At 43.8% G+C, this 24,004-nt stretch overlaps 1 non-coding gene and 1 pseudogene across 1 annotated transcript; both read left to right on the forward strand.

The window, feature by feature from the left end:
• Positions 1 to 2,937: 2,937 nt before the first annotated feature.
• On the forward strand, positions 2,938 to 3,126 carry LOC138223478 (U2 spliceosomal RNA). Its single transcript, XR_011181903.1, has one exon. It is a non-coding gene; the product is annotated as a U2 spliceosomal RNA (small nuclear RNA).
• Positions 3,127 to 17,264: 14,138 nt separating this feature from the next.
• On the forward strand, positions 17,265 to 17,445 carry LOC138223523 (U2 spliceosomal RNA; annotated as a pseudogene).
• Positions 17,446 to 24,004: the final 6,559 nt, after the last annotated feature.

The raw sequence follows: 24,004 nt of genomic DNA on the forward strand, positions 1-24,004 counted from the left end.
TCCAGCCACCACTGAAATCGCTCTAGGTTGAGCCCAGGGGGTGAAGGTGGGGCTCCCGGATGACTTCAGCAACCGGTAGGATGGCGTCGGGGATGGCGGCCGGACCTTCATTGTCCCGCGAGGGACAAATGAAGGACACGGTGCATTTTGTCCTGAAAGAGGAAGGAGATAGAGAAGGTTGGATGGTCAGGAGTGTCTTCGAGAAAGCCATTTTGTTCAAGATCTTGGGCGTCAAGAAGGAAAATGTTTTATGCCTGTAGGACTTTTACTGGAAGGGCACGTATGATATTACTCTGCATTCTGGTAACCTTTTTGACAAGTTTTGGACAAAGACTCAAAGTTTAAAAGATCAGGTGCCTCTTGATAAGTTTCATATTGAACCGCTGTTTGCAAGAGAATTACGCACTCTGACTGTGCATATGTACAACCCTCGTGTGCTAGAGGAGGACATTATTACCTTTTTGAGGCGGTTTGTTGACATGCAGGGGGCAGGCAGGAAGATAATTGACGCCGAAGGGTTCTGGACAGGGAAAAGATCGTATGCATTTCGCTTGAGGTCAAATCCCGGGGCAGAAGGGGGGCATCCGCCCGCCTTCTTCTCCATCGGGGCAAACCGCGGCTAAATGTATTAGCGCGGTCAACCATTAATATGCCAAAACTGTGGCGGGCATGGACATGTTCAGTCCGAATGCAGGGAAGTAACCTGTAGGAGGTGCGGGAAGCTCGGCAACCTAGCGAAGGATTGTAATAGCGCCCTAATGTGTAATCTTTGCGGGACTACAGGGCACGTATTTAAAGACTGTGCAAAAAGAGCCAGAAGCTTTGCAGATATTGTCAGAGAAAAAAACTTACCTGCCAAGGATACAGGTGATGGTGTGGCAGACGTCTGGCGGCGGCCCATGGCATCCTGGGTGGCCGAAGAACCTGTGAGAGGAGGAAAGACGGCTAGATCATCTGGAGACACAGCGATCGGAGAGGGACAGACATCTTTACCAGCAGAGGCGGAACCTGGACTTCCGGAAAGGAACAGCTGGGTGACTGAGGTGGAAAGAGCCAACCCTGGCGAGTGGTCGACAGTGGGGTCTTGGAGAAAGCGGGGGGGAGGTGCAGGGAAAGGTCTGGGGAGGAGAGGGTATCCTTTGAGACAGACAAATCGATACAATGCTCTGTTGTCCTCCGATGAGGAGGAGGGACCCAGTGTAACTATGGGGAAAGGGTTAGAGGAATCTGTTTCCTCGTGTAAGGAGGATGAAGGTGAGGATGGCTTGAATGACAAGGAGAGTGAATGTGAGAGTGTTTGTGGTTCAAGAGTTGATGTGGGGGCGACAGCTGGGCCCAGTAAGGTGGAGACAGGGATCATAAAGTCTACTGACCCTAGGAGGAGGAAAAAAAAGAAAGGTCTCAAAGGTCAAGCTTTTATGAATCTGCAGGGGAAGCTGCAAAATGGGTAAGAGACAGCTCCAATGACAAGTTAGATTTTCATGAGGAGAAGAGAAGCAAGGAAGGGATTTCCACGTTGTTTGAGCTGGGACCATACCTTCAGAGCTTCGTAGAGCACGAAATCCCGCCTGTAACCCAGGAGAAGAAGGAGAAAGAGGGGGAGAAAGAGGTGGAGGGCTTAGGTAAAAAGCAGGAGGGGCCAGGAGAGGGGGAAGTTGAAGAAAAGGGCGAGGAGGAGAGGTCGGAAGAATCTTCCGGCCAGATAGTCGAGGAAACAAGCATGGAAACACGTTCTCCAGGGAATTGTCAATCCCTTCCTTTATGATCACAAGCCCAGTCAGCTCCGTTGGGGGGTTTTACTCCAGAGCCCTTGGCAAGTATAGAAGGGAACAGTGATTTAGATAATTTACTTAGCCCTAATGGATAGTCTATCCATCGGTACTATTAACGTGAGGGGACTTAGGAATTGTAGAAAAAGAGTTGCAGTCTTTTTGAAGAGCTTGAGGTCAGATTTTTATTTCTTACAGGAAGTCCACGTCAAGGGTGAGGGGGACCGCAGACGTCTCTCCAAAAGGGTGGACATGCACAGGAAAATAGAGGAGGGAGAGCGGGATGTACCCAACATCCCCCTTAAATTAGATGTCATCTTTGTTTCCTGTTTGTGTAAAGTTTTAAAAGCAGACGTGATGCACAAGAGTCAATATTTTGTCAGGTTATGGTTTAGTTGGACCATGCCACGACTAAGACCGATAAGTAACTCAGGTCCCAAAGCTGATGTAACTCCTTGGTATTATAAACATGCAGGGAAGTGGTTGAAAAATCACCCAGAGGGAAAAAATGAGACCGTATGTGTACAGCAAAAGGCCCTTTATAACCTGGTCAATGAGCAACCAGGTACTGCCTTAATAGGGAAGAAGAAAGAGCATTGGCTAAGGGTCCAGCCAAAAGAACTGGACGGTAGTTACAAAGACTTGAATTGGTTGTGTGTGTGGAATCGCCTCCCGGTAAGGGAGGTGATGTTTAGACATAAACTTACTAAAACCAAACATTGTCTATATTCAGATTGTGAGGAAACCGAAGCAATAAAACATATGTTCTGGGAATGTGCAACAGCGAAACGCGTATGGGATAAATGTCAACATTTTTTTATGTGTATACAGCCAGGTTTTTTATTAACCAGTGAGAAAGTTATGTCAGCGTGGAAGGGTACAGAACGAAAAGGAACAGCAGACTGGGTGTTATGGCTGGTAATAAGCATTATTAAACAATTGTTGTGGTCTGCAAGATGTGCCCAACTCAAGGACGATACGAGAAAGAGAGATCGAATTATATACTGGGGAATTTGTAGTGAATTAAAGGCTCGGATTAAAAGAGACATTTTGAGATGGAAGTTCCACGCAGCAAAAGACAAATGGAAGGGTTTGATTTCTTTATTTCTGACTTGGAGGTACACTGGTTGTTTTTTCTGGTGTTTCATGTATTGATTCCCGTACTTGAATTTGTTTTGTATTTTCATAATAAAAAACAAAAAAATCTGTTCCTATCAGTTTAATATCTGATACGTCCCCCATCGGGGGACCACATATTAAACGGATTTTTGGAACAGGGAGCTGGATCAGGAGCTTGCTTCGTCCTCTCCACGCATCGACCAGGTATTGCAGCGCCTCCGGAAACGGTGCACCACCTTCTCTCAGCGGTGAAAAGACAGACGTAGCTAGCGAGCAAGCAAGTGAGGTGGACAGGAGCTCCTTCTTCTCGGGTCTCGTCTCTCGTCTCTCGTCCATCTGTGTGTCTCTGTGTCTGTCTCTCTCTCCCCCTTCCTGTCTCCGTCTCCATTCCCATGCACCCTCTGTGCACTCTCCCGCGTCTCGACTCTCTCGGCAAGAAGGCCGGCCCCCTTTTGGCTCCCGTGCGTTTTCCCTCCAAGAAACTTAGTATATCCACCTTTTCTTTCTTTTTCTTCGGCAGGCAAGCGTGTGTGTGTGCGCGCGTGTCCCCGTCCCTCCCTCCCAAGAGAGAGCTGCCCCTTGCCTCTACCCGCAGGTGCTGGCGCTCGGCTTTCGCTTGCAGCCGGTTGGGCACAGCTGCTGCCGGTGGGAGGGGCCTAAGCCAAGGAGGCTGTGCGGCTGGCGCCCCCTGCGGCTGCGGTCGTTGTCGGGCCGTTGCCAGAAGATCAAAGAGCAGGGCCCCCGCCCGGGACTGGCAGGAAGGCAGGCAGGCAGGAAGGCAGGCAGGCAAGAGAGAGGGGGAGCAGAGTCCAGCGGCAGGCCTCTGGCTGCAGGGAGGCTGGCAGCTGCATGAGTCCGGGGCTCCAGAGGAGTTGGCCTGCGCCACTGTGCGCCAGCGGAACGCCTGCGCGTCGGTCCGCGCCTTTAGGGGCATCACTTCTCGGCCTTTTGCCTAAGGTCGAGGAAAGAGGAGGGACAAGGAACACCACCTATTTGAATTACGGAAGGATTTCTCGGATTTTGGACCCCGGACCGGATTTGGACTGCCTTTGGATTGTGGACTGCATTTTTCGTTTGTTTTGTTTCACTAGGGGCGAGTAGGCTGCTTCGGCAGCCGAAAGGCTGCTTTCCACGATGGCTGCGGACCCCGGGATGGCGAGGAGGGCTGGTGGGGATCCCAACCTGAAGTGGACCATCCGCTTCTATTGGAGAGCGGAGACGGAGATGCCCGGGAGAGATGCTTTTGAAATGGAGGCACTTTTCCGGGATCTGGGAATTGATGTGGCGGAGATCAAATGTCTGCAAGGGAACTGGGTACAGCGTTTCATGGACGTCACCTTCGAGAATGCCAGCATGCACCAGCGCACAGTGGAGAAAGTACAGCACGCTCAACAAGAAGGGAAGCTTGGCGAGTACGAATGTACAGGGCTGCAAGGCGACAACAAGCGGTGGGTGGTAGTCCATATGTTCGACCCATTCATCCCCGATGCCGACATCACCACCTTTTTGCGTCGGTATGTGGAGGTGTTGAGGGGGCCTTCGACAATTCTGGACCGGAAGACTGTATGGACGGGGAGGCGGCGATATGAAGTCGAGCTGCAAAAGGAGCACAGGTCCGAGGATGGCTTTGCCCACCCACCGGCCACCTTTGCAATCGGTTCAGGTAGGGGGTATCTTTTCTATTGGAACCAGCCGGAATTTTGCCGCAAATGCCGGGAGTACGGGCACCGTGAAGGGGCATGTCAGGCGACTGAGTGCGGGAAGTGTCGCAGCCGGCAGCACCCAACACAGAGGTGCCCGACGAAGGAGTGCTCTCTTTGTGGTGCTACCGCAGAGATGCCAGCTACAACAGAGCCATGTACGAGGGGGCAGCTCTTGCAGGAGAAGAACAGGTGGAAGATGACCCAAGGGAAGAGGGAGATATTTCTGGGAGGAAAGCAAGGAAAGGCGGAAGGCAACAGCTGGAGGACGGACAGGGAAAGACAGGAGGACCGGAGGAGACAGACGTGCAGCCGGGAACATCACGGGAGGCAGGAGGTGGCAGACCAAGTTGGGCGGACGTGGTAAAGGCCCCGAGGGCGGTTGAAACATCGGTGGTGATGGCGCCAATAGAGGAGGAGAGGATGACGGTCCTGGGGCCCTCGGATGAAGAAACACAAGCGGCAGCGGGATAGGAAGATGAAGAAGAAGATACAGGAGAAGAAGAAAAAGACGGCTGAAGGAGAAGAGCTGGGAGATCATCAGGAAGAGACACCAGAACCCGAGAGGATGCAGGATGGAGGATGGAGCACCAGTCGGATACGAGCGACTCGGAACCCGAGAGTGTCTTGGAATCTTTTCCCCCTGGACAAGGGGATGGACCTGGCCGGGCTGCCTTCTCAGTGCCGTTGGCCGCACTGGAAGGTGACAGCCCGTACACTGGCGGTGCGCCCGACACGCCCACTCCCATGCAGGAGTCGGATGCGAGCCCCTGGTCAATCCAACAGTTTTTGGCCTCATCAAACGGCAGCAGTCCAGGAAGTACAACAGGGGCGGAGAGCTCATCCGAGCCCGGCCCCGAAGTGGGAATGGAGAGTGATGGCCCCCCAGAACCACCATGACTTTCACGGTAGCAACCGCTAACGTGAGGGGTTTGAGGGCACGGGATAAATGAGCGGCAGTCTTTCAGTACCTGTCCCGCAGGAATTTGGATTTGAGTTTTATCCAGGAAGTCCACCTAAAGGGCCTTGACGACATCAGGACCTTTTCGAAGGAGTGGAGGAAGGGTCCTTCTTGGTGGAGCGTCGGAGGGGTGAACTCCTCTGGCGTTGGCATCTTGTGCGGTTCGCTATGGTTCGCCGCCCACACGGTCAGCTCGGTGATCCCAGGATGTCTGCTGGTAGTGGACGGGACCTGGAAAAACGGCAAGATCAGACTCATCAGCGTGTATGTCCAAGCAGACAGACGTCAGCAGGGCTCCTTCTTGAGAGATTTGGAGCCTCTGCTGTATACCAACAGAGAGCTGATCGTGGGGGGTGATTTCAACATCGACCTGGGGGATTCGCACGGCGAGGGAGTTCACCTGTTGAGGTCCTTAATTGCGGACTTCAGCCTGCGGGATGGGTTTCCCAACACTGCACACCACACCTGGGATGACGGAAGGGGGATTTTCAGACGCCTGGATTATTTCCTTTCTACTGCGAAGTGGAGAATCCTAAGCAGGCAGGTGATCCCCACCTGGTTCTCGGACCACCAGCTGCTCTCAGTTTCTTTCGGTATTGAGGACCCCGGTTTCTGGGCTGGCTACTGGAAATTGTTCTACAAGAGGCAAGATACCGAGAGAAGATTGTGACAGTGCTGAAGGAATTCGAGAAGAGGAGGGAGCGTTTTAGTTCAGCGGTACACTGGTGGGAATCCTCCAAAGACACCATCGCTTCTGTCACCAGAAGTTACTGTTGTATCCGGCGGAGCCTGGAGGACCGCCAGTGTACCAGACTGCAAGAAGAGCTGGACAGACTGTACGAGCAGCTGAACCAGGGGGGCACCTTCAATACCAAGAGAATTGCACAAGTCAGAGGCCTGCTTAGAAACAAGTGGTTACAGAGAGCCAGAGACTTCCTTTTTAGGCTACAGGGAGTCTGGCGGGAAGGAGACTAACGCTGCTCGCCCCAATTTTTGGGGGCGGTGCGGCAGAAACAAGAACGGAAGCTCTTCGAAGCCATCTGGAGGGAAGATGGGACTGTAACCACAGACATACCAGGGATGCTGGAGTGTGCCACAAGGTTTCACACAGCCCTGTTTGCGGAGAAGGAGACGGACCCCAGCATCAGGGATAGGCTTCTGGAAGGTGTGGAGAAGGTGGTGGAGGACCCCACTACACTGGTTGGGCCGGTGTCAGGGGCAGAAATTAAGACCGCAATGCTCGGCCTGAAGAAGGGCACTGTCCCTGGCGCTGATGGCCTGCCGACCGACTTTTACCACACCTTTTGGGAACAGCTGGAGCCTTTCCTGGTCCCGGTTTTCAACGAGGCCCTGGACAAGGGCGGATTGGGGTTCAGCATGCAGACTGGCATCGTCTCCTTGCTCTACAAAGGAGGAGACGGGGCGGACCTGGGTAATTGGCGGCCTATCCAACTCCTGTGCACTGATTACAAGATCTTGGCCAGGGTGTTGGGAGGGTGCCTGAGAACGGTAATGCCAGTGATGGTTCGGGCCGACCAGACATGCAGCGTGGCAGGACGCAAGATCAGCTGGAACCTCCAGCTGACCCGAGATGTCATCGCTTGGGTGGAGGTCAGAGGCCTGCCGCTCATGCCGGTGAGCCTGGACCAGACGAAGGCTTTCGACCGGGTCCATCACAAGATCTTGTGGGCACTCCTGCGCAAGAAAGGCCTGCCGGAGATTTTCGTCGAGTGGGTCAAGGCGCTATATAATGGCGCCAAATCCCGGGTATGTGTCAACGGCGCAGTAGGAAGGAGCATCCCAGTAAGGTGTGGTATGCGACAAGGCTGTCCGCTTTCTCCCCTGTTGTACGTCATATGTGCAGGCCCATAGACGATGGTGGCAGGGGGATCTTGGATTTCCCAGTGAAACTGGACTGTGTGTTCACGGCCAGCCTGTGTGTGATGCTGCACGAAAGCCCGCCCCCCTGTGTAGCCTATTTGTGAGCCTTTGGCTCACGGCGAGCATGCGTCACCTGACAATCTGGAACAACGTGACCTCAAAGGCCGAGCGGCCAAACCTACCTTGAGGACTGAAGTGCTGACAGCCGGGAGGAGATCCGGGATCCTTTTTGTTGGTGGAGAGAGAGAGCCGAGGAAGGAGCGGAGGAGCGTCTGGCCCTGGTCATCTTTGTGATGGCCTGGGCTATGGACCCTGCTGAAAAGCAGGGAAATGGGCCAAGCGTGAAATGGACAATTCGTTTTAAATGGAAACTGGAGAAAGAGATGCCGGGACGGGATGAATTTGTGGAGAAGGTAGTGATGAAGACCCTACAGGTAGGAACCTATGATGTTAAGTGCATACAGGGAAATCGACCAGGAAGCTATTTTGACATGTCATTACGGGATGAAGCAATGTATAAGAAGGTATCGGAGTTGTGTGCGGAAAAGTTGGAGAGTCAATGGCTGAGAGACTTCAAGTGTGTGGGACTGGCTACAGATAACACTAGGTCAGTTATTGTGCATATGTATGACCCGTTTGTGGAGGAGGATGATGTTACGGCGTTTTTAGAAGTACACATCGAATCTGCGGGGAAACCAAGGAAAATTAATGGCAGGTTTGGATATTGGACCGGGAGATGGCAGTATACGGTTACTCTGAAGGCCAACCCGAATTCCGAAGGAGGGTTTTCACAGCCCCAGCTCTGTTTTCTTTGGGTTCGAGCCGGGGGTACCTATTTTACCGTGATCAGCCCCCGTTTTGTCGCCACTGTTACGAAATTGGGCACCTAGAAAAGGACTGCAAGGCAACAGAATGCACAAGATGCCATGAAAGAGGGCACATGGAAAAAAAACTGCGTATCAAATTGTGCTCTCTGTGTGGGGGTGATGATCACGGGTATAAGCAGTGTCTTTGGAGAGATTTGAGTTTTGTTGCAGCGAAAAAAGGGCTTCTGGAGAATGCTGTCGAGGCAGAGGACGAGGAGGAAGAGGAAATGAGTGGGCAACGCGTACAGTCCAAGGAGAGGAGGAAGAGACGCTGGAAGAACTGATCTGCTGGAGGAGAAGGTGTAAAGGCAGTGGAGGAAGACCTGGGAACCCGAGAGAGCAGTGGAGGAGTGAGAACAGCAGACGTTCATCCGGCAGAGCAGCCGGAGGAGCCGGTCCAAAGTCCTAAAGAAACAGTACAAGAAACAGAGCTGGGAAGTGAACGAGAGGAGGATGACACAGAGGCAGGTAAAGAAAAGGCATCGAGGGGAAAATGACGAACAAGTTTTGTCTGAAGGTAAGAAGCCCAAAATAAAAACAGGAGCTGGGGCGACAGAAGGAGGCGAGGAGAGTCAAGAAGAAGGAGAAGGCAGTCAGGAGGACCTGGAACATCGCCAGGAAGAACAAGAAGGACCAGAGGACATGGAGGGGTCCTTACCACCAGGGCAGCCAGTGCGGGCAACTGGGTCTTGTTACCCGTTCTCCATAGTGACTGGTCTGAGGGAGCTGCGCGGGTCCCGGGCTCCAGAGGAGTCGGCCTGCGCCACTGTGTGCCAGCGGAACGCCCGCACGTCGGTCCATGCCTTTGGGGGCATCGCTTCTCGACCTTTTGGCTAAGGTCAGAGGTAGAGGGAGGGAGGAGATCGAGAGGACAACACTCTTTCACCAAGGACACGATTGGATTGCTTCGTTTTGGACCCCGGACTACTTTTGGATATGCGCTTGGATTTTGGACCTTTGGACTTCGCTTTTCACTTGGGATTTTGGTGCGTGGGCTGCTTGACAGCCGGAAGGCTGCCTTTTGCCATGGCTGCGGATCCCGGGGAGGCGATGACGGCCGGGAAGGACCCCAGCGTACGATGGACCGTCCGCTTTCACTGGAAGGCGGAGACGGAGCCTCATGGAAGAGAAGCCTTCGAAGACGAGGTATTCTTTGGAGCTCTGGGATTCAAGGCAAGTGAGATTTTATGTCTACAGGGGAACCGGGCACAGAAATTCATTGAGGTCACCTTCAAGAGTGCCGAACTCCACAGGCGGGGGGCAGGGAAATGTGCACAAATGAAGGCAAACGGAGGAATGCGTGAGTACGAGTGCAGGGGCCTGCAAGGCGACAACAGAAGGTGGGTGGTCGTCCATATGTTCGACCCGTTCGTGACGGATCGAGATGTGACTACCTTTTTACGCTGGTACGTGGAGGTGCGTAAGGGTCCAGGTACCATCAGTGATACCCGCACAGTCTGGACCGGGAAGCGTCGATATGAGGTCGAACTACGGCGGGACGAGAGGACACGGGACGGCTTCACCCACCCCCAGGGCACCTTCTCCATCGGATCAGGTAGGGGGTACCTCTATTACTGGAACCAGCCGGAGTTTTGTCGGAAGTGCCGAGGCTTTGGACACCGCAAGGGGACATGCACCGTAGGAGAGTGTGGGAAGTGTCACCGCCCGGGCCACTCCACACAGGATTGCCCAGTGAAGGAGTGCTCCCTGTGTGGGAACATGGGGCATTTGTACCGGCAGTGTAACCAGAGGGGCAAGGACCTAGTGAGAGGCATCGAAGCCTGGGTACAGCTTCTATTCTATTTGTGGACTTTTATAAGGCTTTTGACACAATTGAACATTATTTTTGAAACTCAATTTTTTTGGCTTTGGTGAGTATTTTCAAAAGGTAATTAGAACTTTGTACAATCAAGGTAACAGCTCTGTTAAATTGGCTCATGGAACTTCTCATAGATTTAGAATGGGTAGGGGAATTCGACAAGGATGTCCCATAAGCCCATTCTTATTCCTGCTGGTCACACAAGTTATGGCTATTAATATAAAGAAAGATGTGTTTCAGGGTATTCAAATACAGGATAGAGAGATTAAGTGTTCCCATCTAATTTACCCAGTTAAAACTCTTGTTACCCAACGATTTAAAATTAATATAGATGACAAATGTGTTTTTTTGTGACAATGTGGTACATATAATCCCCAATATGATATTTCAAGAAGTAGGGGTTCTAGAGTTTTTACTAAAATGTAACTTTGACATTGGAAAAATCCCCTTGAAACTTGCCAGTTTTCATAAACAAGTACTTCTGATGTGGTCACTTATGTATAAACATAACTTTTCCCCACATAGATTTACTATCTGGAACAACAAATATATAAAAATTAGAAATAAAACCTTATTTTTTAAAAACTGGGTCAAGAATGATATAATTTGGATTAAACAATTAATCAAGGCTGATGATGAAATATATAGTTACACCGAGTTTGTTAATAGATACAATATTTCTATTACTTTGGATCAGTATTTTGCTGTAATTAATACGATGCCTGGGGAAATATTACCTCTTTTAAGGGGTTGTAATAGTAGTCCTTTAGAAACATTGGAAGAATTTATAGCTCATATTAAACTACAAGGAAAGGATATTGTGAGGTGTGGATGTAATAACCAGTTTTTGAGATCCCCGTTAAAAAATGATAATTTGCTTGCGACTACAATATATTGGAATTCCGCATTTGAAAAGCGGATTGATTGGAGAAAAATTTGGATGATGCCCAATAAATATTGTATAACCAATAAAATTAAGGAGGTTACATACAAAATAATTCATTGAATTTACCCAGTTAAAACTCTTGTTACCCAATGATTTAAAATTAATATAGATGACAAATGTGTTTTTTGTGACAATAGCCCTGAAACTATTCAGCTTTTGTTTTGGTTATGTCCCAGGGTAAAAATGTTCTGGACTAAGTTGCAGAATTATATAAAAGAAGACACGAATATTGATATTTGTTTTGTTGAAAAAGATATTATGTTAAGTTTCAGCCCCAATGAAAACAATATAAAAATTTATTTTGTAATGAATTTAATTATTATATTGGCGCGTTATCACATACATAAAATGAAGTGGTCTGGGAGGTACCCTGTATTTGAGCATTTTAAAATGGAAGTAAAGGGGTATTTGCAGACTATTTCGAAATGCAAAAATATGAAAGCGGTGCGGACATTATTTTTATTTAATTTGTTTAATCTTTTGTCATAACTTGAATTGATGTAGTAGTATGTACCTCTGACAATATTTTTGTTTGGAATTGTTATATGTACCCTTGTTTGTATTGTAATGTTTGATCTTTTGTTAAGGATAAATAAAAATTAAAAAAAAAAACTTAGTGGGACCAATCTTGCTGAAGTTGTTTAGAGAAGCGGTGCGCGAGTCCATGAGGACAGGGGTATTGATGCTCTTATATAAGAAAGGAGATAAAACGGACCTGTCAAATTGGAGGTCTCTCACGATGCTCACTACTGATTCTAAGATCTTGCCCGACTTTTGGCCAACAGACTGCAGACCGTGTTGACTGACATTATTGGAAGGGGGCAAGCGTGTAGTATACCTGGAAGGTCTGGGATGAAAGACTTGCAATTGTTGAGGGACATTATGGCTTGGTTGGAGGATAGGCGAGTGCCCTTGTTGGTGGTCGGACTCGATTTCGAGAAGGCTTTTGATAGGGTTAACCATTGTTTTTATTTAAGGCAATATCCATTTACGGTTTAAGTAATGCCGATCTCTTTGATTCAACTGTTTTATCATAAGGCAGGGAGTAAAGGCGATCTGGGGATAAAGTATTTCAGGAGGCCAGTGTTAGACAGGGATTTCCCCTCTTCCCACTCCTTTATGTTCTTATTGAACCACTTGCGAATGCGATTAGGGGTAATCCAAGGATTGATGGCATCTTTCTCCCTGGAAGCAATGGGCCGTCGCTCAAACTTTTGCTACATGCGGATGACGTGACAATGGTCCTTAGTTATTAGCAGAGTCTTTATGTGGCCTTGGAAGTGATAGAGCAATATTCCAGAGTATCAGGATCTAAACTCGCTGATGTGTGGTGAGCGTTCTGGCGCACTGTGGCTGCCAGGTGGATGCTGCACATTGGTGGTGGTGGAGGGGATCCCCATTACCTGTAAAGCGCTTTGAGTGGAGTGTCCAGAAAAGCGCTATATAAGTGTAAGCAATTATTATTATTATTATTATTAATAATTAAACTAAACAAGGAGAAATTCTGCATTAAGTATTTTGGTAATTGGCCTGACCAAACGAGAGAATAATGGGCTTGGTAGTTTGTAAACGTCCCTTAAAAGTCTTGGGAGTCCTTTTTGATGAGGGAATGCCGGCCAGAATTAATTGGTCAACAGCTCTGGCTAAGGTCCAAAAACATTTATGATTATGGAAAGCGAGACATCTGTCCTTCTTGGGCAAAGTTTTGGTTTTGAAGGCAGACATTTTACAGTGACTGTTATCGCATCGGCTACCTGCAAGGATGCGACAAGATTTTGTAAGGATGTTTTTTTTCTTCATATGTGGTGAAGAATATGAATACATTCATATATGAAGGAATATGAAGGTGGAGGAATATAAATACATTAAGCGTTTGGACATGTATCGCAGATTAGATGAAGGTGGCAGGGATGTACAGATGCAGCCATTCAAAGTGCGCGGTACAGACACGTACCGGAGGTAATTGGCTACGGCGTCGTGCATTGTGACGCACGATGACGCGCGGTACCGCGATACGTGATTGGTTGACCGACAGGAGCACTCGTGGTCAGTTGGTCTGTCATAGTAAGATTTACAGTAAATGTCTTTAGTGTGCCCATTGTAGTATTGAATATTTATATGGAATTTTACCACTGAAGGGAAATCGTAGTAGCTGAGCATAAAAAGAATAGGAGCATACTGTAACGTGTGTGAAGGCCATAAACGATATTAATTTTGGAACATAAACATACAGTATATGGCTGTACACACCAATATTCCATTTCTCCCTAAACATTTTAAGCATCGAAGTCTTTAACTAACGAGATACCGGAGTCAACAAGCATACTTTTAGAATTTGATTAAAAGGGAATATAATATGGAATCGCGTATCTAAAGAAATTAATATCGATTTAATTATATTCATGTACCGCAACACAAGAATAGTACACGCTGTACATTGTCTGTTGATAATGTTTCTGTAGTGCTTTTTCAGCACTCTCCATGTGACCTTGCCGGTGGCACTGTGGGTTAGGTTCCTGACTCCCATGTCACATGGTCTGTGATCGAATCCCACTGAAACCATGACTTTTTTTTAACAAACATTTCTTTGAAAAAATGAAACGTTTCCCTTGGTCAGAGATTAAATAAAACCTCACTCGCACCAAACAAATGTGTATTTCTAAATAGCACAACATGATCGAATTTAAGTCATTATAATAACAATGAATAGTCACCTAGGCATTACAATATAAACATTGATGTTGATCTGAATCGCGTTTGATTTAAATCGTAAACGCGTGTTTAAATATGTGTTTTTTGATTCACAATCAGAGAAATGCAACATAAATTGATATCTTTGTCTTCTAAGTATCTTAAACTTTCAGCATAGCTTTCTCCCCGTTTAGATTTATTTTTCTTGGGATCAAACGTGGAAAGATTAGATTGTAATCGTTTTTATTTTTTAAATACATTTTATAGAAGTGTAATCTATGCTAAAAAGTTGTACACCGCCTGCTATAAAGATACATATTGTAATACTTTCGGGTTCGGATAGGACAGACACGAGAACTCAGACTTGCGAAGTTAAAGTTAAAGCCTTGATTTTATATATCACCTGTAAAAGTGGAATCTCAAAGGTAAATACCCAACACTAATTGTACCCAATTGTCATGCTAATAAAGCACCTTGAATTGAATTGAGGGAGAGAGGGTGGGAGGGCGAGCGAGAGAGCCAGGACAGACAGACAAATAAGACAGACATTCACAACAGCGACATATCATAAAACGTTTGCACATATAGTTAAGTTATTACTTGGTTTTCAAAGTGCAATGAAATACAATATTGTTGTTGTTGCTGTTATTCTTGTTTTTATCCTGTTAAGCGTTTTGAGAAGCCACCTTTAAAGGCGATATATAAAAGCGCTGATTCTCATGGAATGTGTTCCACCGGGGATTCAAAAAAATTATTTTTTCGAATCGCGTATCTAAGGAAATAGCAGTATTACTTTGTTCATGCACAAACAGTGGCATGTTGCATTATTAATTTGGGTGTCTCCTCTTGCCAGAAAGCTCTAAATTGCATTTTGAGTCCGTTTTTTGACTTTTTCTAAATTGCAACCCATAAATAAAGCTGATACAGTTTAGACTTATTTTAAACTGTATTACAACAGCACAATGGACAATGCAACGTAAATTGCAAAAATGCACTTGGAATCTGTCCAAGCCCTACTTTGTCAGGCATTTTCTTTTACTGCAACTTCCATTTCTCCCTAAACATTTTAAGCATGAAAGTTTTATGAAACGGTACCCAAATATGTGATTGCTGTATAGAATGAATTTTAACTTTAAAAAATTATTTAACACGAAAATTAAGCTAGAAATCTCGCCCCCTTCTACTTTGAAAATACCTGTGAAACCGGTTTAATTCGTCACAGCCAGCACTCCCGCAGAGAGGTGGGGTTGTACTCATTAATGTCTTAGCCGGAACATCATTATATCTCATTTTGTATTTCTATAAAAAAAATCATTCAATCAAAAAGATCATGTTTCTGTATAACAATAATAAAAAACTTTATTTACATATCACCTTTATGTGATATCACCTTAAGGACAGCACATACAAGGGTTAATTGCACAATGGACTGCGCAAAGAAATTTAAAATAGTCTTCTTTTGGTGTGAGGGCAGGAGTGGATCACAGAAGGCATAATTGGCAAATTAGGAAAACAAAGAACAGGACAAGCGAGACGTTTACCCAGAGAGCGAGTGATCAGAAAAAGGAAGAGCTGTTACGCCCAGGTTTTAGGCGCTCTCTCTGCTGAATGAATAAAACTTAAAATTTCAGTTTAATAAAATTTTATTAAAAACGTGTTTGCGTTTGTCTGGGTATTTACTTTGTAATCTGTGGTTTACATCTATTGTATTGCTTTGAGATGCCACTTTTAAAGGTGATATGTAAAATAATGTTTTTTATTATTGTTATAGGGAAACATGATCAGATTTTTCCTGGTTCAGAAAAAAAGATCTAAAGTATACTAGGTTGTCACTCTTCTCATCCTCTCTTTGCTAAATGGCTTTTGAATAGAGTCACATGAAGACAGAGGTGAAACAGCCCTACACAGCCCTGTCGCAGTACACGAATATAATTATAACGTATTAATTTCTTTAGATACGCGATTCTTTTAATACAGTCTTTGCTGTGCTCTAGAGGATCCTTGTGACATTTCGAGCTCTGGTTGAATGATAAGTGTCGCAGTTTAAAGAATTTTCCTAGTTAGAAATTATGAAACGCTCTGTTAAAAGCAAGGGAGTTTTTATGTCCGTTGCAGTAAAAGAAAATGCCTGACAAAGTAGGGCTTGGACAGATTCCAAGTGCATTTTTGCAATTTACGTTGCAACAGACAATGTACAGCGTGTACTATTCTTGTGTTGCGGTACATGAATATTACTATATCGTTATTGATTTCTTTGGATACGCGATTCCATATTATATTCCCTTTTAATCAAATTCTAAAAAGTATGCTTGTTGACTCCAGTATCACGTTAGTTAAAGACTTCGATACTTAAAATGTTTAGGGAGAAATGGAATACTGGTGTGTATGTTTTCTTTAAAGTACCGAGACCAGCCATGTACTGTATGTTTAAGTTCCAAAATTAATATCGTTTATGGCCTTCACACGCGTTACAGTATGCTCCTATTCTTTTTATGCTCAGGTACTAAGACTTCCCTTCAGTGGTAAAATTCCATATAAATATTCAATACTTAAACGGGCACAGTTAAGACATTAATATACATATACATACTGTATATAGTACAGTTTGCAAATGGTAATATGTTTGTTCCTAAATCAATCTCTTTTATGAGCATGTGAAAGGCATAGTGAATCGATTCTCAAAAATTACTGTACTTTGCATGATTGCGAAATGCTGTGGTGTTACTTTTACAAAGATGGTCAATGAAAAAAAGAATGTGGACCAGGGCAATACTTTGAGTTTACAGCTTGTCCAAGGTCTTTCATTATTAATACTATTTGTAATATCTTCGTTAAAGACTTTGATGGCGACAGCTCAAACATGAGAGGTTGAGCTTTATTAGCTCCACCTTGCGGAAATTCCGGATACTATTATTTTGCTTGCGGTATTATAGGAGAATTTACGGTAACCAGCGGTATTTACCGGTAACTCGCGGTAGACTGCGTAAAGCGCACCGCAAAATAATGCAGTATCGCCCGCGCATTTTGAATGGCTGCATCTATACCTCATATCCCATTGAAATTGGACTGTCTCTATGCATCTCAGCTTAGCTTGGCGGTGTCCACTCCAGTGACGCATGATTGTCAGTATTTTGTGAGGTTTTGGTTCTCCTACACTACAGCCCAGGCACTATCGGCATGCAGCACAGTGGGTGAGAACACACCCAGAGTGTAAAGCTGTCTCTTGACCATAAAAAGTTTTATTTCAGGAATCTATAGGTGGTATAGTTTTCAGGACCTGCAGTTTACGGAATTGACTGTGAAGTCTGTGCGAGGGTGCAGCCTAAGGGCATAGATAATCATTGGGACGATCTTAACTGGCTGTGTGTGGAACAGACTTCCAGTCATATCTATGATGCATAGCCACCATGTTGCGAAGTCTGCTTTATGTCCAGCGCCCACTTGTGGGCAAGAGGAAACCATTGAGCATGTATTTTGGGATTGCCATATAGCATGCAAGTTTTGGGGGAGATATTGCGAAATTTTTGTTTTGGGGTACAATATGTTGCTTTGTAATGTAATATATGATACATCCCCCATCGGGGGACCACTATTAAAAGGATTTTTGAAACAGGGAGCTGGATCAGGAGCTTGCCCTGTCCTCTCCACACATCGGCCCGGTATTGCAGCACCTCCAGGAACGGTGCACTACCTTCTCTCAGCGGTGAAAAGACAGACGTAGCCCACCCGCCAGCCAGCAAGCAAGCAAGCAAGCGAGGTGGACTGGAACTCCTTCTTGAGTCCAGGTCCGTCTCCATCCTCATTCTGCACACTTTGTATAAATCAAACAACCCTGTACTCAAGGATTTAGAGATCTGAGGAGCAATCAAGTGTAGCCGTAATGGAAGAGATATGGGACAGACTACAGCCCGAAAATTGAGACAATAGTATGAAAGATTTAAATTGGTTATGTGCTTGGGATAGACTGCCAGTGCAGGAAGTATTACATAGGCATAAACTGACACGATCCCCGATTTGCCCGAGGTCAGGTTGTAATGAAATAGACAGTCTCTCATGTTCTGGACTGCAAAATAACACAGTTAGCGTGGAGCAAATATGATAACCTGTTTATTAGATTGAAACCTGGATTTGTGTTGATGGAGGAGAAAGGTTATGGAAATGGGACTCAATTATTGCTACAAAAATATTTTGTTATGGTTCCTTTTTAGTTTAATCAAACGTGTGTTATGGGACAGTACGTAGTGAAGTACAGGTGCGATGGGGGAGTTTGTTGGTTTGAGGCGATTCTGGACTTTCTATGAATTGGTACATAAAAACAAATCTGAGCAAAAGGACAATCCTCTTGAGGCTTTGATGATGGGGGGGTGGAATCCACTTCTTAAGCACGGGTAAAGGAAAAGGAAAAAAAAATTGGCAAGGGATCACCTGGAGTGTCATAAGAAGCAACTCAGGCAGGTTTAGACAAGCCACAGGCAATGTGCAGTCTTACGAAGGCATTCAGAGATTTATGTGGACAGTTGAATTTCCAGTGGAGATTTTGTATTTCTTAAAACAATTGGGAAGTGATAACAAGGGGATAAAAATGAATGGATAGTCTTGTAGTTTTACGGACAGTGGGTGATGAGTTTTGTTAAGAATTTTACAATGTTAGCAAGATCCTTGTGGGAAAATTGAAAACAAACACAATGAGAGGACAGCACAAATAAAAAATTACAATAAGACTTGACTGCAGTAGAAAGTACTACAGTATACTCCACAAACAGGGATACTGCATTGGCCTTACATAGCTGCTGTGAGGTGCCGAGAGGCATGATTGTCTTGGTGCAGTTTCAGTAAATGATGTTTTGAAACATCTTTTTTTTTTTTAACGTGAGATGCAATTATAGAGCAGAGACAGCCGTTTCAGTGTCTGGTTTAGTATGGACATATGTCAGCATTGAAATAATGATACCAGCACTGGGATCAAAAAGAATAAGGATAGAATGAGACCACAATTAGAAGCCATAAGAAGATTAGGGACTTTAACCGGGACAGTTTCTGTGTGCAGTTGACAGAAACCAGATCGAATAACTTTGAAGAGGATAGTGCACTGAGGGTAGCAGAAGGTTCCGATGTGCACAACACCCTTAAGTTAACACATTAATATCAATTTCATTGAAGTAGAAGTAGTTACTCATGAGCACCTGACTGTTGATTATGATAATTAAAAAGTGATTTAGAAGTTACAAAAACCAACAATTTACTAAATATACTGTCTTTATTTTTATGCATCTGTTCTGTACATTTGCTATAAGCTTGATATTTTGAATGCTTTTATGCATCAAATGGTTTCTGTGAAATGAATCCTTGTGGATCCTTTAACCCTTGATGAAATTTACCGTTACAACTAAACACTGTGCCAGTAAACTCACAAAACCCTTACATATTTGGGCATCACATGCAAGGATTGGTTTAGACTAAAATAAGAATCAATTGAACAGAAACTCTTGAAGAACCCACCATGATCAATCTAGAAGTTTTCTGTAGACATTTTCTTGATCTGATGTGAGCTTTGTTTCATTGCTTACAACTTTCAACTCTTCTTTCTTATTGGACGTTTCCCTGAGCATTTCCAGAGTGATGCCACTTTTTCAGTTCTTGTTTGAGGCAATCCAAATTGCTTCAGTTCTTTGCGTCTTAATGAAAGAACCTTGTCTTCAATTTTCACTAGAGCCTCATTGAGGATAGTATAATCATATAAGGCATTTTGAATCAGTTGCTTTGCATGGTAAAAAATGTCTACAGTGAGAGCTTCCTTGTGATTCTCCAATAAGGGTTGTGGGTTGGAAAGATGACATGCAGTGAGCATTATGCAGGAGAGATCTCCAAGTCTATAAGGTGAACCAGTCAATGTAGCCTCTGTAAGAGCTTCAAGCCAGTGCTTGTGATCTTCTAGAAGCCCATGGAGATTGCAGGTTTCTCTGTAGAAATGAACACAAGGTCTTTCAACTTCTTTTGAAACACTCAGGACATTTGACCTGTAACAGTGTGAAGCAGTAAACATATATAGTACTCTTCATTGTTGAGATGAACAGCTTAAAATCTTCCTTAAAATCAGAGGCTTTGATTTCATGGAAATCCTTCAATTGGGGTTCCTTGTAATCTTGGTTTCCATATTCTTGATCCACTCAACCAAGAAAAGTATTTGGGAATGTCATGGTAAAGCAGTGTCTTTGCAAAATCATTTGAAGCACAGAGATCAAAGAAAGCTACTAGGTAGTGGCTTTTGCATCAAGGAGGGCTGCTTGATGGTTTTTGAGAGAAGTGGATTGGAGGGAACAACTGACTTGTTGTCCACAAATACTTCCTGACCTTTATCATGATGATTGCCTCATGGCCACCATCTGGCCTCCTTCTCTTGTACAATGGATAACCATCCTGATCAGTTTGAGTTTCTTGTAGAACTCTCTTGGATACTTCTTGGTACATTTTCTGTCCTACATACATGAGTTACGATTGAAAGGACCACAGGGCACAAGAATACTTTTTTTTCACTACAACAGCCAGAGCAAGATATGAGCGCGAGATAGACCTCTCTTTCGCCATTTTATGGTATACAAGTGGCATCTTGAATCACCAACAATTTTGCTCTTTCTTTGGAGATTGATTTTGGCCAGGCAAAAGGTTTCTGTATCTCCTGCCATGTAGGGTTGCATGTGAAAGTAATGGATAGGTCAGGTCTGACAACTATCCAACATAAGTCATGGCATCTTGAGTCTTTTCGTCAATGTATCTTGGTCCTCCTGGGAACGTGGAAGGTAATATCACCCTTTCCCCTGCCAATGTTATTGACGTCTCCATTACTGGTGATTAGATCGCTCAGAAAACCGTATGTCTCGGGTTGAAATAGTGCCCGATTTTGGCAAATTAACAAAAGATACAATTTCTTGCATTAGGAATTTGTCTTTTTGCATTCCCCAGCTTGCTCTCCAGGAGATACATAGACACACAGACAGGGAGAGAGAAGCTTGGGGTAAATGGCGGGGTCAGCCATTTATACAGCACTCCTGAAGCAGCTGGGGTTTCTCAGGGACACAGCAGAGTAGGATTCCTCAACCAGCAGTAGGATTTGAACCAACAAAACTTATCATATGCACATATCCTTAGCAACAGTGCCACTGCTCTGCCAAAGACACTTTCAATTTTTGCATCCATGTTAATGTACTGGTGGAATAGTTCTGTGCTCTTCAAAATGTGTTTGGAACCATTTGATCTCACCATAATCTGGTAAGCATAGTAATCACTTGCAACTACTGTCTTTCCTGATGAGAGCGATAGAATGTTGATGAAGTAGCCATTTTGTCCTATCCAAAATATTGCTGGGTACTGGAGCACATCATAAAGAGGACATTTCCAAAATTCTCTGTAGGGAATCATCACTCAGATGAAGGATAATGTCACGTTTCTTGGATTTGAAGGTGGGCATAAATCCTGGCTCATTTACTTCTTTTAAAGGATTTGGAAACATGAATTGTACTTTCTGATGTTTGAAAAGAAGCTCCTGGACTTTTCTGTGTCACATTCCATCAAGGAGAGAAGAGGTTCTGGTGGTTGTTCTATTGGCAAAAGGTTTACATTTCCATTATTGCAGCAAAGACCTGCTGGTTCATCTTTCCACACCACACTCATAGCTCCAATTTCAACAGCTTTGTGTTGGGAGATGTCCACAAGGTTAATGTAATCAAAAGCTGCATTGCAAAGCTCAAACCCTCTCTTTGAGCTGCTTTTCATCTTTGGTTTAACTGTTGCGTTGCTTCTCTTTGCTCATCTGTTTCAGCTTGGTGAGCTGCAGCTGTTCAACTGTGCAACTTTTGAAGTGACTTGGGTCTTTTGGACTTTTGAAGTGACTACCCAATGATCCAGACCTCTTCTTGGGTGGCATATTTTGATCCATTTTAAATTAAATGATTTATTAGAAGAAGATTTAAATCTCAGGGGTTTTATAGTCAATATCTCTCTATAATCACAACGTCACCATTATTTGCAAATTTGTGCAGAGCGCCACCGCCTGACAGTCAAAAAACGAATATCGTGAATTAAGCAAATTTACCCTCGGCATGTTTGGAAGATCTGCACCTGCGGTAATATGATGGGGGACAGAACTCCCATCGATTTGATACAACAATCCCAAGTTTTAAATTAAATGGTCAGCCTTGAAATGAGACCACAAATTAGAAACCATAAGAAGATTAGGGACTTTAACCGGGACAGTTTCTGTGTGCAGTTGGCAGAAACCAGATCGAATAACTTTGAAGAGGATAGTGCACTGTAGGGTAGCAGAAGGTTCCGATGTGCACAACACCCTTAAGTTAACACATTAATATCAATTTCATTAAAGTAGAAGTAGTTACCCATGAGCACCTGACTGTTGGTTATGATAATTAAAGTGATTTAGAAGTTACAAAAAATCAACAATTTACTAAATATACTGTCTTTTCTTTTCTGTACATTTGCTATAAGCTTGATAAAATTAAATTAAGTCAGCCTTGAATGTGAAAGGTTTTAGGTTAAAAACCCAACGCAAGATGTACTTGTGTGCAAAATAAGATCTTATGTAAAGAACTGACAAAACACTGCAATTTACAGATAGAAATGTTACCATCTTCCAAATATTGACAATTCTGAAAGCTTCAATAATACCAGCCAGCTTCTTTAGTTTTTATTTCTCCCCATATTCAATTTCACTTAGCCATAAGTGTACTCATTATAGACATTCTTTTCTGCATTCACTTTAAAAACACTTGTAACAGAATAGAACAACTTGATAAACCCTACTTTTTTTAAGCAATTAACCAAAACCTTCTATACACCAGAATTAAAAAAAACTATTCCCTTAATCTTATAGTCTTGGGTAAACTCTGCTTTGTACTTCTAAGCTTTACCCTTATTGGAATTGGAATTGGAATTGGAATTGGAATTGGAATTGGAATTGGAATTGGAATTGGAATTGGAATTGGTTTATACACTCCAAGAGAACATTCATTTCAAGATCCTACTCCTAGCTACACTCTTTAGTCAGTCTTATATAGCCCAGGTTCTCAGCTCCAGGTGTTAATTAATTGATCACTTGTCCAATGGAAACAGAGCATTTGCCTGCATTCTCATGCCCAAACCTAATAACGTTTACAACCCAATATCTACAGTTTTATACTCCTAACAACATTTTAAAGAAACTGACATTTGTTTAGAAAAACTTTACTATTGTAAAAAAACAAAGTGAAGAATGACTTCAAAATACTGAAATGTGTAAATCTGGTATTTTAAAAAAACAAAAAATACAAAAAGCAATGAAAACAAAGAAAAATAAAGTGGTCGGCAACATGAATGGCAATTTATGTAAATTTTAAAATAATAAAATACAATATGATTGAAACAAGTGTGTTATGCATTACATTATTTTATGATTACATAAATAGATAAGATGGAAAGTAGTTTTTCAAAATTGTTATGTTTTAGAATATTTGGTAAGAGAAAACTTCATTCTTACTTCCTTAAAGCTCAAAATAACACTTTACAGATGAGGCCCAATTAAAAAAAAAAAAGAAAAAATGTTTTTTTAAATGTAGTTAATGGAGAAAGGGTACTTTCCAAAAGTAGTTTAACACAAGTTTTAAAAAATAGCATTTTGCAAACAACTTTTAAATCTCTGGAGAGAAATTGTGAATGTTATATTGTAAAGCACAACTGCTTTGCACATTTAAATATTAAGTGTTTGGTAAAAAAAAAAGACCTGAAACATTGTTAAAAAATGTGGGGAAAAAATATTCTCAGCTTCATGTTTACTTTATTATGCAGTTGACAACAATTTGGTAGTCTATCTTCAATTCCAAGATATTTTTTGATTCTGAATTTATTTTAATAATGTGTAACACAATGGTGTCCTCCTTTCCCTTTCAAATGTTTCAACATTTGACCTTCTTTACATAATTTTCCTTTATTCTTAACAGTTTTATGGCTGTTATAGTATTGAATTAGCATTTTAACATTGTTATTTGTACTGCATGTCATTTTTAATGTCATTAAGACAGTTTAGTTGAGAAGAGATTTTGAACACACAAAATAACATTACCAGTTGAGTTCTAAGGACATTGATCACAGAACTTGTATAAAATGATCGTATCAGTTTGCTATTTATCTGTTCTGTGGCACACATAATTGTATTCCTACTAAAAACCTGATTTGGGAGATGGGACTACAACTTTAAAACTAAATA

Source organism: Lepisosteus oculatus, chromosome 16, assembly GCF_040954835.1.
Source record: "Lepisosteus oculatus isolate fLepOcu1 chromosome 16, fLepOcu1.hap2, whole genome shotgun sequence".
Taxonomy (NCBI): domain Eukaryota; kingdom Metazoa; phylum Chordata; class Actinopteri; order Semionotiformes; family Lepisosteidae; genus Lepisosteus; species Lepisosteus oculatus.